At 44.0% G+C, this 15,491-nt stretch overlaps 1 protein-coding gene and 1 long non-coding RNA gene across 2 annotated transcripts in view; both read left to right on the forward strand.

Moving 5' to 3' along the window:
• Window positions 1-15,491, forward strand: part of Sano (CABIT domain-containing protein serrano) — a 213,747-nt gene that overhangs the window by 171,916 nt on the left and 26,340 nt on the right. The gene's annotated exons all lie outside the window — the stretch shown is intronic.
• LOC143210748 (uncharacterized) overlaps window positions 1-15,491 on the forward strand; it is a 40,911-nt gene that overhangs the window by 634 nt on the left and 24,786 nt on the right. Inside the window, exon 2 of the long non-coding RNA XR_013009334.1 lies at window positions 1-15,491. This exon is cut by the window's right edge and continues 24,786 nt beyond it. This is a non-coding gene — a long non-coding RNA (uncharacterized LOC143210748).

Here is a 15,491-nt window from a genome sequence, read left to right on the forward strand (position 1 = left end):
GTCTCCGTCCGATCAGCTGCCATTTTTGGTGATCAGGAGGTCCGAGTAGAGGCGGATGCATCCTGTCGGCCAGTGATTTAGATTGGGCTTGTGCCCAAAGCATAAGATTGTGGTAGAAATGGTTTAGTTTCTCCCAAACCACGTGGAAGTCGGTTGCGTTTGTCGCAACGTTCTTGAAGACTGCGGTGGCGTCGCCTTGTAAACAATTCTTCAAATGATGCAGAAGTTCCAGTGAGGACAGAGATGGGTCGCTTGCTACAAGCGACGTAAACAAGTCGCGAAAGGCTGGCCAGTCCTTGTAGTGGCCCTCGAACGTTGGCAGAGACGATGTTGTCAACGCAGCGCGTGACCTTGTAGAGCTAGTCTCGACGACCGTTGGATTTGAAATCGCCGACTTCGTAACGGTCGCAGCAGCTTTCAGTTCGGCAATCATGTCGTGCAAAGATTCGACCTGCTCGAGATAAGTCATACGTGACTTACCGAACTCATCATCTTTGAAATAAGAGGTCTCCGTTAATTGGGCATCTGTTTCCGAGGCAGTTCTAATATCAGAATCGCCCTCGCAGTAATCAGCCCAGTGTTGATCGAGCATGCGGCAGACAGTCTGAAGCAATTCCATGTAGATATTGGCCTTTCCTTTCTTCCTTAGATTGGCCACCACGCGAGATATCCGTCTCGCGATGCGATGCTGGTGGTCGATAAGGTCAGCCATTGTTTCAAAGCACAAGTCGAAGCACAGAACGGTCGAACAAAGTCTAGTTTGAATTTCAGTTGCACTGCAGCACTGTATCCGGCTCGAAGGACCAAATGTTACGGATTAGGATGGATAAAACTCAGCACTGAGGTCAAACTTTAACTTTATTCACCCAAGTCGGGTACGTTCAAAATGTCCGAGAACTTGTACAAAAAACACAAGATGTAACGGGCCAAAACACAGCTCGTTTTGGCCTGAGAAGTTCAATAAAGAGTTCAGATGAAAACTGATGAGTTTCCCTTTGTAGGTGGATAGATAGCGAGATACACATATAGCGCCGTGAATCCCGTAGATAGGCGAATCGAACTATATTTACTCGCGAAAACCGGTCAAGAGACGCGCGACGTTTACCGTGAGAGAGAGCAAGAACGATTGATTTAGATCGACCAGCAGCGAGAAGTTCTCTCTCACCGTCGGGGCAATGACTTTTCGATATGAGCCGCTGGGCCAATAGAAACTGTATTAGCCCAGTCGATAATCGATCCGACGGCGATGGCCTATAGCGCGGCGCGCTGCTAATCGATCATCGATCCTCGCGATGTCGCAAGGATCAGCCAATACGTGGGCTGCGTGGTGGATTGTGCGTCACGATCCTACGACACGCGTGGCCAATCCCAAACAAATACAGACTTCAGAAAATGGACTATTTGATGATTGCGCGGAAATTTTTATTCTTTAACAATGTTTTCAAACATATCTTTGAAGGTATTCTGTTTGAATATGTGAATCTTATTTTTATTTTATTTTATTATCCAATGAAATCCAAATCCTCATATGGAATAAGAAATCCATTAAATCGCATTATTGCTTGCTCTAACATATTTTATAACGATATCGATTTTTTTCATGGCACGTTACAGGCATTCAAAACAAAATTGCGTAATATTATATGTTAATCGTACCTGTATTTGTTTAGTTTCGCACGGTCCATTTTTATGTAAATTTTAGTTAAGACTTAGGTTAAGATTTTATGTCAAGATTTTTGTCATATCTTCTTTTTGTTATATCAGTTATACTGTCAAAACTGTACACATTTGTATAAAAGGACCTCGGTCCGTATATAATAATAATAATAATAATAATATTATCAAGTAAATGATTCTCGATGTCTGTAAAAGTATACAAAATTTATCACAATTCATCCTCCCAATTTATCTACATTTGAACAATTTAAAGAGACAGATTAAAAGAATTTAAGAGTTCCAATATATCAGTATCATGAAAAAATGTGTGTTTGTCTCCAAATAGCAAAATTGTCATTTTAATCATTCATTTCAACAATCCAACGCGTGACACAGGTAATTAATCGTCAAAATAAATGTTCCCAGAAGTCGTTACAGGGGTAGAAAAAATGTCGCACCGTTGCGCAACTGAAGAATTACGACTCTGTAAGCTTCGAGCAGAATCGAAGCGGAATCGACCTTCACGCCCACGCGTCTCTCCCTTCTCAACAGGTAAATGCCATCGCGTACAAGATGCAGCAAGAGGACAAGCCTCGCCCCTGTTGCTCGACACGCCACGATTTATAATCGGCTCACCACGGTAGTCGTCCCCGTGAAAAATCGGAAAAACGCGTCCGCGCAAGTGGAAAGATCGGCCACTAGTCAGACACGGTACCGCGCTCGGCGCACCGTGGCCACGAAAAAAATTCCCCGTTGAAAAGTGGACCCTGCTAGAGCCGACATTGCCGCTAGAGAACAAATACAGGTTCGTTTCCTCTTGTTCCTCTTGTCCAGGAATTACCTCTCGCTAATAATAATTCGAGCCGATAAGCGAACCAGATCACCGATAGGGAAATTGCACGGTAACGGTACCGTCCGCCGCTATTTCGCCTTTTATCATTATTTTATGGACAATATGCGAGCCATTCCGTTTTGTCGGTGTGTAGATATACTGCTTGCCGAGCACTTTGCATCATTATTACTGTGATCCTGTTTCTTTCGCCTTGCTGAGCATTCTTGTTGCGCGAGTGAAAATTATTTGGTTTATTTTTGGCGTGTGAAAACGATCTCCGTGGGAACCGATGGTTGTTAAGGAGTGTTACCGGATGATTAACGCTCTCTGGGCGGATGCTTTTCGCAGCGATGTTCGTTTACGTATTTTTGAACCTACTTCTGCGAGAGCAATGCCGATCTTCTTGTCGGATTCAGTATTAATTCATCCTGTCAGCAATGCGGGTTTTCAGTCGTATTTTTGGAACATGAAATACAGAGAGATCAACCACGAACATATCTTATATGTCGTTTTATACAGTACAAAAAATCGTATGATAATGTTTTTGTATTTCACTTTCTCAAATATGGAAGATTAAATCATTTATGCGATGATTAAATACAAATAGACAATTATTTGAACTGGACACTGAAAAGTTCGAATTTTGATGGAGCGTTTGTAACTCCGGTTCTGCAGCTCAGCGGCAAATAAGAGAAGAAAGACAAGTAGAAATCCCGGTGCATAGTCCGCCGTTATGCCATCGACGACAGTGGCGTAATGGGAGTGGCTTTAGAGAGGGGAGTTATCCTCCTTATTATCGTTCATCCTCCAGCCCTTATTTCCAATTTCCTGAATCGTCTAATAAGTTTTAATATTCGGACACTGTTCAGAAGCAGCTTGATGCCTTCGGCAAAATTATGAAATTCGGGTCGCCTCTGAAACAAGAACAGCAAGACAATAAAACACAAAGTAAGAATAGAATAAAAATTTGGAAACAAAATTGCGGTTAAAACCCAAGCGCAGGAGAGCTCCGGCATCGAAGCAACGTGTCCGAGCCCAAAGAGGGTACCGAAAGCAGAATTCATCACAATCTTCCGTCTGATGGACCTTCTCGGAAATCACGGCAATAATTGAATACAACATCGACGGAAATTCGATTCGCCTATTACCGTGAATTGCGGTACAGGCCCACAGCACTGTAGCCGTGATAAAGCAAGGTTCCTTCTCGCGTGTTGCGCCAATGCGAGTGCACTATGTGTAACATGCACCTCGCGTTGCATAGGACGACGTTTCTGGCGAAATTGTCGGACATCCTTCTACCTGGACGGTAATTGGCGTTCACGGTGATCGCGGCTAATTCGAAGCCCATTGGTTCCTTTCCGAACGAAACAATAAACAATTGACCGGCGTGTTCGTACGAAAATTTTCACATCCCTCGAATCCGACCTCGAAGAAGACCCTGAAGAATATCTTGAAGTGCCACGAAAAGTACCTCGAAGAGATTCAAGGATCTTTCAGGATACATTGTCCACTTTCGTAACGATTGCCTAATGACCCTGAATTTATGAAGGTCAAGGGGTACGTGGGAAACGAGTGGTAGTAACCGGAACCGAGTTTGCTTGACCAACGAAGCGCGGTGTTTGCGAGAGGATTAAAACAAGAAGATCGGAATCCTCATAGTGGAAACTACCTAGGAAATCAGCTGCGAAGATCGCTTGGTAAATAGGAAGCCGTGTCGAGTACCAGCACCTTCAGAATTGCCAGTCGGATTGAATGATGGAGCTAACTGGAGAAACGCGAGGTAAATAGAATCCAAATACGGGACGGGGAAAAAGCAAGATAGAAAACTGGTAAAGCCGTATGGGAAACGCGAGGGTTGTAAACCTTGGAAAACTCAATAACAGATCTCGGGTACTATTACCAATCTAGCAGATCCTCTATAGTTAGCGTTGGGGTCCTTAGACTCACTCCTGGAAGCCTCGTGTTCACCTCTCCATAAATCAATCGTCGTGAACTTCTCTCGGACCTTTAGCTTCTCTACAAATCGGTTCCACCTTGATCTGCACGATCGTACGCTATCGTCGCGTCGTCCGGATTGGGGTCGTATCGTTAGATCATTTCGAGCTTCTGCATGCGAGCCGGCCACTGCGATATTTTATGGACACTTCGGACATAGCGACCGAGGTCTAAAAATCATTCTGCGAATGTCGTGACATTTCAACCTCGTGGATATTCAGTGGTGCAGTTATCTGTGGTGTACTTACGTTCGACTGATGATCTCTTACGATCCCTGTGAAATTGCGAGCTATTTCTTCGGGGTCTCAGCACGTGCATTATATGCTTCTTATGGTCTCTAGAGTCGTGGACTATCACTTTAGCTTCGTGCAAGATTTCTTCTGACTATTCGAGGAAATTCTCTTCTTGATGAACCCAGGTTCAAAATCGCCTTCCATCAAGTATCAAGTCTTTCCAGCTTAGAAAACATTTTTTAAATCGCTTTAACACCTTCTTCTGGCATTCCTAGAATGTCATACAACCACTTCTAGGTCTTCTAAGATCACGAACTAATATTACCAGCTATTCTAACGTTTTTAAAATACTTTTTATTGCTAGTAGAACAGAGTGTTCAAAAAAATCTCTGATTCAAATAGCTCCATATATTCGGCAGAAAAATTCCAAACGCTCTTTCCAGGGCTCCTTAGGATCAGTTTCCAGCAAATGTGTATTCTACATGACGATCCACAGTGTACTTATTCATTCTGTTTGAAGACAGATTTTCGAATGCGTTTTCCAGGTCTGATCCGGACCAATTTTCAGAAAATTCCAAACATTCTTTCCAGGGCTCTTCGGGATCGATTCCCAGGGGTCCTCCACGGCCCTGGAGATCCGATTCCCACACGGCGGGTTCTGGTGCACGCGTCCCGAGAATCAATTTCCAAAGGTCCCTGGCAGAGCTCGCGAAACGGTTCACGGACGTTCCCCAGTGTTCGGGTCTCGCGGGGCCCTGCGGGGCCTGTGTGTGTTCGTGCAGATTTGTGCGTGGGCGGAGACCAGTAGCCGGCTCGGCGCACGGACGGTTGATCGGCCTGTTGGACCGTGACGTGCCAACCACTACCACTTTATTATTACTACTATGCACTGGCGCGCATTACTCTCCCGGCCAGCGTGTTTCTCCGCGCGGCTCTCGGCTGCATCGGTTGCATCGGTTGCATCGGAGCCCCGCGTGTGCACGTATACGCCAACAGAGAAAGAGAAGCGTTTCCCTGTGTTCTCCTCCCGCTGCTGCTGGCCGGGGCTTTATTACACTTGCTGCCTCGACGAGAAGCGTACGCCACGCTACGCATCCGTCTTCGGGATCGACGGGGAACGCGGAGGAACGTGGTCCGCAATGCGGATACGTCCGCTGTTTTCGCTCGCCGAGACGCGAATAAGATTCCCTCGGTGATCGCCAGAGTGATCCTTCGGGAAAAGAGGATCTCCTCATTTCTGCGGAACGTTTGATCGATAATTAGTATCGATCGTTACCGGGGAGTGTCCTCCACTGCTAAGACCTACACGAGTTTCTCGTGTGCAAGAGAGGAGCTACATTTGGTCCTGCACCTAGGTTGGACAAAGTTCATAATTCATATTCTTTTTCAGAACCACTGGTAACACTGTGGACCTTTTTTCTCAAAGATGGGTAGCTAAGGTAGATCAACAGTATCATTTAGAATTTATTGATACCATGAATGATGTTGCAAGAATTTTTATTTTTAAAATATCTGTTGTTTGTGTCAAATCGACATGACAGTAAGAAGTTTGTGAATCCTTTCTTCGAAAATGAAAAATTGTACTAAGATGACAGACAAGATTAGAATAATCAGAGAATCACTTGGATGATCGAAGAAAAATAAAATAGTCGCCCATTTTGAGCATCATAAAATTGATGAAAAATTAACTTGCTTATTAAAGAATCGTACGGAAATATGAAAGATACATCTGAAACATGAAACATGTATCATTTACATCGGAAATATCACGTTAATAAGGATGACTCTCACGAGTTTCGTGTAACGATGCCTCTAAAATCGTCAGAGGATTAGGAATCATCAGACCGATTATTTTCACCATATTTCACGGAACTATCCTCTCGAGAGGCGAGCATTGAACGGCTCCCAGAGGGTTCATCGATTCACCTGGACCTCGATTTTTCAAGCGAGGAGGAGGATCGATGCTCGCGGTCAGCGTGCGACGCGATTAGAAGCGTGTAAGGGCACCGAATCTCAGATTACGGGTCTCTGGTTTGAGCGGATTCCACGTCGGGAGATGTTCACAGCCGCCGTAGCGAATGAAAACCTAGAGGAGATGCACTTGCGATTCTCGGTTAGGGCCGTCTGAATCCCTCGGGCACCTCGGAAGATAAATTGAACAATTGAAAAAATACTTGTTTTTAATCTACATTTTAAATTTTCTAAAATTTATATTCACACGCGTGCATTGTTTTATAGAAAATATAGGCCTTCAATCCATTTAAAAATGTACGAGAAAAAGTTCTAATTATAATGTTTATAAATATTATTACTCTCGAGGAGTGTCAAAGAAATATTTTGAAAAAAGTGTATCTTCAGATTGAATGCAATAAAATATAATTGGTCCTCATCAAAAAGGCTCATGTCCCAATGACATTTAATCACCAATTATTTAAGAGCTTCCGAGCAATCAATTTTCCCAACAGTCGAAACAATTCCAGCAAACCCATCCCTCTAAAATTTTAAACAATCCTCCAGACAGACGATGAACCAATCCACCAATTAATCGAACATATTCCCATCGGTTTGTCTTGCAAAAATCCGTACCGTTCAGATTTGCGCAGGCAACAATTACCAGGAATTTATGCGTTTCGAATGAAAAATTTCGAAGCGGGGTTTTGATGGGATCGCTATGGGAGGGTCCCACGGAAAATCGCGTGGGGCCCGCGAGTATTGCAGCGCGTCCCTGCTCGCCGGGCCCATCAATTCGCCCGGGGGGCCCCGGTTTTTCCTCGGCGAGGATCGATGTTCGTCGCGCGGCGCGATTAGACGCGTATAAACTCCGCGGGCCCGCGAAACGGTGTAATCTAGCCGGACGAGGATTGCGTAACACGAGATATACGAGCGTCATGTGTATTATGCGATGGCCGGTGCTCGAGAGCCCGCGAATCCTGCAGGTCCGGTTAGCACACCGGCCGGTTAGGCGGTTAAGGTGCGCGTATATATCCTACCAGCGGTGGATTCATTCGTAACGGAACTCGCGAGAGTGAAGCCGAGCTGAGGCGAGCGAGCGCGCCTGAGCGCGGGCAATTTCAACGTTGCAGGATTATAAATTCGCGGAGCTGGACGGACCGTAATCTACAATGTTGTACAATGTGTCCCCGGCGAGAGCGGCCCCGCTGAATTTATTATTTATTTGCCGCGGCCGTCCGACCGTGATAAATACGAGGATCGTGACGCGGTCTCCCTTCGTTACCTGCTGCCCACGCCACCATTTTTCCACCGATTAATTGTTGCACGCTCCACCGAGATCGATTCCAAGCCCTTTCGGTACCTCGCACAAGCTCCCTGTGCGATAGTGATTGCTCCTCTTGGGTACCTTGCCGCGATAAAAATTGGCCTCATTAATTAATTCAAGACAAGTTGCCCACGGTTCTCTTAATCTTCGAATTTCTAGTGAATTGATAGAGAGCAATACTTTTGAATCTCTTATTTATTGAGTCGTTGTGAGATCCAAGAATCTAAACAAGCTCTCTGTGAATGTTACCTGTTACTATTAAATAGAGCCTTCGGAATATTGTATACATAGATTCTCGTTCAAATATTTCTATATTTAATTCTCGTGATCTTTCTTCGATTTTAACACTATTTATATCGTGGTTTTATTTTCATTTTTATATTGAACCACCTCCTTTTCGGTTGTACCACCAGTTACCGATCAGCTTGTACATCTAACGAATTTATTGAATAATTTGCCTTCGTTTTAAAATTTTCAAGCAACAGCCTAATGCGAAAAGAAAAGCGCGGAGGAAGGAACAATGTAGCTAGCCGAGAGCGACCAGGAAAGAGAAAGGAAAAGGGAAGGAGAGTAGAGTACAAAGATTTCGCGGCTGCTCGTAAAACACAGGTTACGCAGGTGCTCGGTTTCGGGCTGTAGAAAGGGGATTCCCGTGGATTTTATACGCAGCCGCGAAAAAGCGGTCGGCGAGGATCACCGTTTTTGTTCGTTCTATCGAAAAGCTTCTTCCCCGAAGACGAGAGTGAGACAGAGAGGTCCTGATCATAAAGCAGACGAGGCTGCCTCGTGGATCTGAGTGTTACGATCCGGGATGGTTACCGAGAACCGGCCGTCGGGATCGGAATCGTTATCGAAACCACGCCGCGCAGCTTCGCGAGCCTTCCGAGCGATTAACCGTTCAGTCAATGCTCGAAATTCTGCTACGACCTTCGGCGAAATCGCTGCTGCAGCATTCTCTCCGTAACTGTCGCGAACGTCTCTACCGTAACTGTTAAAATTTTATCCCCACCACTGGGGGGTCCCCCTTGGAACCAGTCGAGCGGTAAACACGCTCGACGACCGAGCCAGCGAGGGGTCTGGTCTGATTGGTGAGACTCGCACTAATGCAAGCAGAAGATAGCAACTTTCTAATTTTTGATTTTATTTTTATGGAACTTTTACCATTCGACTCGGTTTGTTTTTATAGTTGAAATGACACCAAATACGAATACGATATAGTTACTTTTTACAGTCAACGTGTCGAAGAACCTAATGCATGGTGATCTCAACGTTTAGCCAAGTACCTGCACTAAAATTCGGGCAAACATAATCTACTCTAGACATCCAGTGCCTATCCCACAGGATTTTTATTCTGAAACTATCCCACGGAGTCATTGTCCTTGGTGGCCACCTCTGCACAGCTCCGAAGGGGCTGACAACCCCTGGCAGAATGTTTCCGATCGGAGGCATTGATACGGATTTTAGAGAAAACATTCCCACTTTGGAAGTATTAAATATTACTTGTTTAAACATGTTCACACAAACATTCATAATATATTAATATTAGATATCACTGTATTCGGGAAAGTCTACAGAATCTTTTGCTGCAAAGAACAATCCAATATCTTTTATAATAACATCACAATATTTGTTTAAAGTTGAAAAATATGTTTGTTTTTCCAAATCAAGTTTCTGAAAAACTGTGAGTCTAGGGGAAAAATTAAGGGCAGCATAAGAATCATACCACAGTAATTGTTGAGCCAATTTGGTGTTGAACAATGTAAATCGAATCGGAAACTTTCTTCCAGCTGTTCTATTAATCGGGAACTTTTTTCCGTGTAACATTTTGTTTATTTTCTCGTTTCTTTGTATATATAATATATGAATAAAATATATTATAATAAATGAAAGTTTATGTTATTTTGTTGTTTTTCATTCTTCAATAACCCCCTGTTCATTTCCCATCAGTTCGAACTCCATAAAGTAATATTTTATACTTCTAAATTGTGAATGTTTTCTCTAAAATCCGTATGAATGTCTCCGATCGGAAACATTCTGCCAGGGGTTGTATTACCGCAATAACGAATGTAATAACGCAATATAAAATAGCACCGAAATAAAAAGCGGGTGTCTCTATAAAACCGTCGTCGTTCGCGCGAAGAATGCGGCGCATCAGAAAAGCGGCCTAAGAACGCGGAGAGTTCGGCAGCTCTCGCGATCGAGGATGCAAAGGATCGATATCCCATTTATCCGGGGCAAGCAGAAGAAGCGAGAAAAAGAAGTCGCATTTGTGAAATTAGATTTCGAATCCGCCGATCGGAAAGCAGAGCGATCTGCTCTTACGAGCGTGCTAGGAAAGAGGTGTGTTTCTCGGTTCCGTCGGAGGGAATTGGTATAGCGAGACGGGTCGATACAAGGGGGAAAAAATCGATAACCGTCGAGGTTTCTCGGTTTGCTATTCACCCGCGGAACGGTTGGCGGAGAAGGTTTTTCGAGTACGAATGGCGGAGAGCCACGCAAAAGTGGAAGCGGAGTGCTTCGCCGGTGAGCGCCTTTGGTGTTCTTGTGAAATGCGCGAGTGCAGTTCCGAGAAGTGTGCAGGCTGGTGGGTGGTCTCCATTCAGAGATGTTTATGGCTGTGTCGTGGCAAAGTGGCTGCACGCCATAGCCCGAGCGGTCGCGCAACAGAGAGAAAACCCCGTATACTCTTCGCCGTGGCGCCCGTAGGGTCGAAGACCTAGGTTTGTCAGGTTCGCCCGGCAGCCCGAGAGACCTTCCATCCGCAAATCAAACCCACCTTCTACCTTTGCCAATCTCCCTCTTCCGACGTATTACCCGATCTACTCAGCCCTTGCCTCGAGATTTTCATCTTGAGAACCCGTACCCGGTTAACGACCTGAAAAATTAAGGATTTCGGGATTTTTCTGAAACATTTTGCTAAACGAGTGCCATATTGTAGTAATTTTTTTCTAACAATATTACCAACCATTAATGGTGGATGTCCTTTCGAGATTTCAAGGTGACCTTCGATTCTCTATATCGTGTATTGTTATTCAGGAAGGTGTGCAGCCCATTCCCAGACGAATTCATTGATCCACAGTATATTGATCTCCGAAGGTCATTCAAGGTCATCTATTGCTGTTAATACACTTCCTACCGATCACTTTGATATCGGATAGAATTGAATATCATAGATAATAACGATATCACTGTTGCTCCCAGTTTCATCACCGAGGACGATCCACGAATCTGCGCGTCAAAACGAGGAACAGAACGGATCGGGATGCGGAGGAAAAAAAATAAGAAAATGATCGCAGGTTACGCAACCGTCGTAAATCACGGGCAGAGAGCGAGTTAGCGCGGGTGAAAGTAGTCCAAACGGTTAATACATCATTTAGTAGCAGACAGTGAGCGCGTTGTTCGATTTAAATTGGCGGCCGGCGGCAGCGGCGGCGGGCCGGTAATCTAACGATGATAATTACGATATGAAAATTTCTCTATTGGAGCCGATCGATACCGATCACGGGAATTAATGATCGCCGGTTACGATTGCCCGATCGACTCTGCTCCGCGCGCTTGCGCCGCGTCGGCTCTGTCGCCCCCTTTTAATTTGAAAGGTTAAAACGCCTAACGAGACGGATAGATCGTTCCACCATCGCGTTCTACCGCGAGATCGGTCTCTGAGAACATTCAATTGACGCCGCGCCGGCTCTCCGTTTCCCTTTCGATTCTAATTGAAAAGCGAATTGGCCGCGTGTCTCGAATGTGTTCACAGAAATGCAATTGAACGAAGAAATGTTAAAAGTGGAACTTTGAAGAATCTATTTATTCTCCAAGTTGTCTAAACTTCCTTGTTAAAAGGAACTCAATGTGTAGATAACAATCAGACAGAAAATCATTCGATATTGTCCGCGGCTCGGAACGAACATAACAAATAGAGTTGTGAAAAATTGTTTAAGTCTCACGAAGAAAACTTTCAGAGTGCCTGTAAATGTTAAATTATTCTGAACTGTTCCATTCTTATTTGTGGCCACAGTGCGATACCGAAGATCGAAGACGACGCTCTAGATCCTGCAGAGGGTCTAGATCGAACAGAGAACGCTCATCAATCCCTATTCCATACGAACTCTCTCATCAATCCCTATTCCCTGGGAACTCGCTCATCAATCCTCATTCGCCAGGAATTCTCTCGTCAATTCCTATTCACTCGAGTTATCGACTGCGGATTGATTTCCTCTCGTAGATCGTCCTCTTGCTGCCTCTTCATGGCTTTCTTCAGCTTGTCTTTACCAACCTGGTGAGATCTTTAAACCTTTAGCATTATAATTTTTCTTATTCGAATTTGGTAGGTTGATTCATAGTGACTCGACCTACAAACTGGTTCTAACTAGAATTTATAGTTGCTTGTTGTTTTGTTTAAATTAAATTGGAACAGATGTCGGCCAACAGACGTTTTTCATAAATTCATAAAATTCGCAACTCAATTTTCGAAAATGAGAATATTCTATCGACGCGTTTAACTATTTATTTCCGCGTTAAATTGATTCTCTAATATTCTATCGGCCCGAGAAGTTCGCCAAATATCGAAGACTACACAAACACAGAGAGACAGCACGCTCCCAGATCGTGAAAGTCTCGAATCTCCGATCGCTGAGACCTTCGAAAGCCTAAGAAATGTCGAGGTAGCGAGAGCTCGTTGGACCCATAGATCTCCAGGTATCTTATCATCTGATATTTTCCACGAGCGAGTGACCTTCACCGTGGAGATAAATCATTGATCCTGCGAGGCACGCCCTTCGTCCCACACCGAGCCGCAGTATATCTCGCAAAGGTCGCGAACTTGGAGCATTTTGCTAGGTTTCCCGTGAATCGAGAGAGCTGTTCGTTGATCATTGGGTTCGTTGATCAAATCGAACGTTCACGGAGAAACAGTCGCCTAACGAGCACGTTTCTAGGCCGCAACTATGCTTTTACTTCGATCAGCTTCATACCAACACGACGAACAACCTGAGATTTCAGAACATGTACTCTTCTGTAGTCTTTCGAGAAATACACGAACAAGCGACGAAAATACTTGACATTCATCGATTTTCGATGGAGACCATCTGGGATGATACCTGGATTAATATTCAAGTAGAATTCAGTGTCTCCTGTTTGCTGATCGAGGAGCTTGAATAATAGAAGAGTTTCTTTAGATTATGCAGGAAGGACAGTCTGAGTCGTAGGGTCGCGAAAATTGTGCATCCTTTGGCTTGCTGGTGAGAGAATAGAGGACTCCTGTCGATATATTTATTCAAGGTGAGGAGATTGTGCATAATTCAGTTCCAGCTTCCCAGGCGTGGTTATAGTGCTCTTTTTATGATAAAAAAATTGTTGTGTTCATCTTTAATTCTCTTGACTGTGAGTCGATGTCTGAAATTGCTAATTTTAAACATAATCCTGCAGATTTTGACGAGAAATTTCCAAAAATCCGAGTTTCAGCGATATAAATTCACTGGTTCAAAAGTCATGTGTGTTTAAAGTTGATCGATTTTAAGCGTCTAGGTGGCACCACCGTAGATTTCTAAGCGTGGTCTCATAGAGTATAATATTTTGAATTGATTTTACAAATTCAGGTTTTGAAAAGCGTGTTCCCCTAGTTGTTCTAGGATCAAGAAAGCCATAAATATGTTTATGTAGAGCGAAGAATCGCATGACATGTGAATTGCTAAAATCGGTTCCCATGGAACCACCCAGTATAGCAATACGTTCGACTGGTTCACCTCCGCGGCTGGCAACAACTAACGAGCAGCTGTCTGTTCGGGTCCCGGCGACAATAACCCGTGCATTTTATATGTTCCCCGGTCGTAGTTGCTTGCATCGATGCATCGATCTTCTCCGATGCTTTTTCTCGTTGCGCATCCGCGCAAGAGAGATAAGCGGCAGCCGCGTCTAACTGCCCATCATTAACGTTATCGATGTTTGCCACTTTACACAATTGCCGATATTTCAATGCGCTCGTGCAAGCTTTTCCATTTCTACGGGAACCTCTTCTTCCCTCCTTCTGAAACGGAAAAGGAATATCGCGCCGCGCGCCGGGGCCTGTTCCGGCCAATCTCTCGAAACGTTAGGGGCCATTAAGATCTCCCAGGGCTTCTCCCCGAGTTTGCTACATTCGCAATTTATATATAGATAAACATAGATAAATAGGCAATGATGGAGCATTTCCTGTCTTTAAGACGATGTGACCTCAAAGAGCTCCTGCGATTTTTCTGCTGTCTCGTTGGCTCTTTAGTTTCGAGCTTTTATCATGCTAAATATGGGTATAGGTTCTGTTCTATGCTAAAAGTTGGTATAATCAATCTCTGTCTATGCTGAATACTGGCAAAAGTGAGGCAGAAAAATCCCGGCCGTCAGCACTCTCGTATCCTCTCTGCTATCACCTAGCGGAGCCACTCAGTAAAAATTAATATAACGGCGTCCTAATCCGTCAAAGACGCCTGAAATCGGCCAACTTTACAGGCGTGTGACTTTTGAACCAGTGAATTGCTAACGTTGGAACTCGGATTTTTTGCATTTTCTCGTCAAAATCTATAAAATTGTATTTAGAAAGTTGAAAATTTTTGGTCCTCCAAAGTGAAGTTTATCAACCTACCAAGAGTCGTCAGCAATAAAACCTAAGAGAGGTTCATCAGTCTTCGAAATTGGAACAGGGTCGCTTACAAAACTGCTTGACCGGTACCAAAGACGTCAGAAGAACCAACCAACCGTTGGAAGAAAGTCGGTCGTCCGGCAACCGCTCGAAATTTCACAGGACAGTGATAATTGGCATTGCCACTCGAAACCGCTCGTCACGGTCAAAGTTAGCGGTGGGACCTTGAAGTTCTAGTGTCTGGAAGAGTTCAAGGCTACCGCCGAATCCAGACCACGGTGAAATTCGACACGATTGTTCGTGGAGTACCGTGAAACCTCAGCTGACACCTTCACCGGCACAAAAAATGAGAACAATTTTTTGTTAAATTAATAAAATTGCTTCATACGACCGCTTTACACGTGATTATTCTTTATGGTCAAAATGACCCTTGCTCTTATCACAAGATATGTATTCTAGTTGGTCTTATCAGTAGACTATGTATTTTTCATATGAAACTTACAGTAAAATTGACTTTGCCTTTAACACTGAAAATTCTTATTTGGATTCTGCGAAAATGCCCTACGAAAATTGCGAATTAGAATATAGATTTTTAAGCATACTTTTAAGGAGAAATTGTGTTTTATATTTTCATGCAGGGTCACCGTATATAACAAATGATGTATGAAGATGTCTGTCACAGTAAATAAGCAAACAATTTCGACAGGCATTTTGCCAATAATAATATATCAACATTATAGAACTATAGCTGACAGACCCTTAAAATTTCTTAAAAATCGAATGTTTGGTGTGCATTACAGCAAAGGATACGTTCCGGCAGAATTCTACAGAGTCGGCGTTTATTTCTTTATTCCGAGACGGAAAACGCGAGCTCCAATTTACCTTTAA

This window comes from Lasioglossum baleicum, chromosome 7, assembly GCF_051020765.1.
Source record: "Lasioglossum baleicum chromosome 7, iyLasBale1, whole genome shotgun sequence".
NCBI lineage: Eukaryota > Metazoa > Arthropoda > Insecta > Hymenoptera > Halictidae > Lasioglossum > Lasioglossum baleicum.